The sequence below is a fragment of the Pongo abelii genome, chromosome 10 (genome assembly GCF_028885655.2).
Source record: "Pongo abelii isolate AG06213 chromosome 10, NHGRI_mPonAbe1-v2.0_pri, whole genome shotgun sequence".
NCBI lineage: Eukaryota > Metazoa > Chordata > Mammalia > Primates > Hominidae > Pongo > Pongo abelii.
This window is the reverse complement of record NC_071995.2, coordinates 125,783,972-125,787,136: the sequence shown is the minus strand read 5'-3', so window position 1 is coordinate 125,787,136 and position 3,165 is coordinate 125,783,972. Positions and strand designations below refer to the sequence as shown.

The 3,165-nt window shown below is 41.0% G+C and overlaps 1 pseudogene; it reads right to left on the bottom strand.

The window, feature by feature from the left end:
- Window positions 1-1,050: 1,050 nt before the first annotated feature.
- On the bottom strand, window positions 1,051-2,063 carry LOC100437311 (transmembrane protein 132B-like; annotated as a pseudogene).
- Window positions 2,064-3,165: the final 1,102 nt, after the last annotated feature.

Sequence of the window (3,165 nt, the reverse complement as noted above, 5' to 3'; positions counted from 1 at the left end):
AGAACAAAAAACAAAAAAAGCAAACAACAATAAAACCAACAACATGCAGATGTTGTTATAAATGTCTGTAAAAACAAACAGCAGTGTTTATTACAAATAAGGGCAGCTACAGTCTTATTTCCTTCCATGGGAGACTGGGGGGTTGTGCTATTTTTGGTACTTTCCTCTTGGCCAACAGGTGTGCCATGTTGGAATCATTCCTGAGTCACTCTCTCCTGGCTTCCTTCATGCTCTGTGGGATCACTGAGGTGGTCTTTATAGTCTCAATTTCTGCCCTGGATATAAGGGCATCAATTTCACATAAGCCTAGTCTCACACCAAGGGCAATAACTGTCCACCGTACCTTACCAATATCAAAGAATTAAACATCTGTCCAATTCTTTCTAATTGCAAACAGCTATCTGTCATGAGATGGGTATCAAGGCCCTTGGCTGAATTTATTTCCATGAATTAGCACTGAGCCAGTACCAGGCCATATATAAAACCGTTCCTAATACTTCAGCAATGCCTATGTGGGCTGTGTTAAAAGCACACCCTGTCTTATTACATATTTGCATTTGATTTTCAGGCCTCTGCCACCAGAGATCTTATTAATAATCCCCTGACAAATTATTTGGTGCTAACTTACCCTCTATTGCTGACCAAAGTCACAGCTCCAACTCTCTGAAAAACAGAAAGCACGTAGGAGAATTCAAACATAAGAAAGTTTTGTTCGTTTGTTTGTTTGGTTTTGACACAGGGTCTCGCTCTGTCGCCCAGGCTGGAGTGCACTGCTGTGATCATAACTCACTGCAACCTCTGCTTCCCAGGCTCAAGCAATTCTCCCGCCTTAGCCTCCTGAGTAGCTGGGAATACAGGTTTAGACCACCACACCTGGCTTGGTGATCCAAAAAATTAAAAAATTGTTTTAGTTTTTTATAGAAACGGAGTCTTACTATATTACCCAGGCTGGTCTCAAACTCCTGGGCTCAAAGGATCCTCCCACTTTGGTCTCCCAAAGTGTTGGGATTACAGGCATGAACCACCATGCCAGGCCCATATGAAAACATTTTAAATCTGCGAGTCCCCCAGCCCCATATGTTGGCAGACCCACTTGATGTTATCGCTGTCAAACAGGATGGAGTTTGTGTGTGGGCCGCTGTCCTCTGGCAGGATGGTGACGCAGGAAGTGAACTTGACTCTCTTCCTCTTTGGGCCTGAAGAATTCATAGGTTCATTTTTAATTTCTTTCTTATAGACGTAGTCAGAAAGTCTAAATAGTTGACTATGGAAAGTCTTCTGGGAACTGCCGTTCAGAAGGAAGTTCCTCTCCTCGAACTGCAGGCCCCTGTCTATCATGGTTGTGCACTCCTCAGATGGGAGTGTAATGTCAACAGGGTTCTCCAAAAGTTCCACTTCATTCCCAAGCCAGACCCAGTCATGGGAATGGGGGACGTTGCCCTGCTCACTCACAGCAAATCTTTTGTGTCTGTGTTTCCAGGAAAACGCCACGCAGTTGATCAAGAAGACCAGAATGACCGGGAAGAAGACGTAGAGTAGGGCATTCATGCCAGTCTCCAAGTCCGTTAGCCCCCTTGAGGTCACTAAGATTATTGGGCTCCAGTGACTTCTCTTGAGTGGGGAAGCTTGTGAAGTTGTCTGGACCACCATTTTTGAGTCGTTTTTTCTTTTCTTCCACGGGAGACTGGGGGCTTATGCTTTTGTTGGTACTTTCCTCTTTCAACATGACCAACAGGTGACCATGTTGAAATCATTCCTGAACCGCTGTCTCCTGGTTTCCTTCACACTCTGTGGAATCACTGAAGTGGTCTTTACAGTATCAATTTATGCCCTTGATATAATTGCCGTGTCTTTGGTATTCATTGCTAGTTGGTTCAAATTTGATCTCGGCATTTCCTTTACTCATGGCAAGGACACTCTTCCTCTTGGTCTTCAAACAAGATCACTAATCACCATGTTTAACTTAATCAAAAGCCGTTGGCTTTCACCCTCCACAACCACAAAGCATCATCTGAACTCAAGACAGACACCACCACTTCATGTAATAATGAGACAGTAACCATCTCATTGAACCTTAAAGGTGACATTGAAACATCACCATACAAAAATTCAAAAAGAAAGAAACCAAAGCTTTTTGTTATGATAATTATATTTCATACTTGCAAAATTTATTCATATAAATGTTGATACCAAAAATTATTTCAATATACAGAATTAGAAAAATACCTCTAGTGCTCTGTAAACTTAAACAGTTCTTGACATGCATTGGACGGTCATTAGTGATGCTCTCTATCCCACTGATGTGAAGAACAATACATTTTAATAAGTGCATGGAATTAGGAAGTACAAATTGACTTATTTCATGTTCTATGACTGAATTTTATTTTGTCCCTTCTTAAAACATTTTGAAGATTAGGAAATACATCCAAATTATTTTAAAGTGCAACTAATTTAGACCACCACTCAAGATAATATTATTTATACCAGAACAGATAGAAAACCAATGCAGATAAGGCAATACAGTTCTAGCCTGAGGTATTTGGCAAAAAGATACATTATAATTCCATCATGCTTGAAAGACATAATGCTCCTGATACCTTTTTTAAATGATCTGCTAAAACTCTAAAGATGTGGGAGCATTTTAGAATTGGCAATAATTATAGTGAATGGGTAGCAATTTGGTACTTACTTATAGTACGTGAAATGGAATTTCTAAGTGTCAAAAACTGCCTGCTTTGGTAAAAGTGGAAAAATAGAATCCTTTTGCCATGGTCTAACAGTAGACTGTCAGCTGCACAAATAAACTTGCTGCAAAATAAATGGCATTTGGACCTGTGTTGGGCATATAAAAAACATCTGAGAGGAAACTTTTTCCATGTCATGGAGCATGGCTGTAAAGGACAGGACAGACTGAACAAAAAGCAGAGAGAAGCTTCAAGAATTTCCATCTCAGCTGCAAGTACTTGATGCTGATCTTCCTCGCAGGATACGAAAACTGAGAGGGACAAGTTATCCTCTGATATAATTTGGCTGTGTCCTCACCCAAATCTCATCTTGGATTGTAGCTCCCATAATTCCTACGTGTTGTGGGAGGGACCTGGTGGGAGATAATTGAATCATGGGGGTGGTTTCCCCCATACTGTTCTCCGGGTAATGAATAAGTCG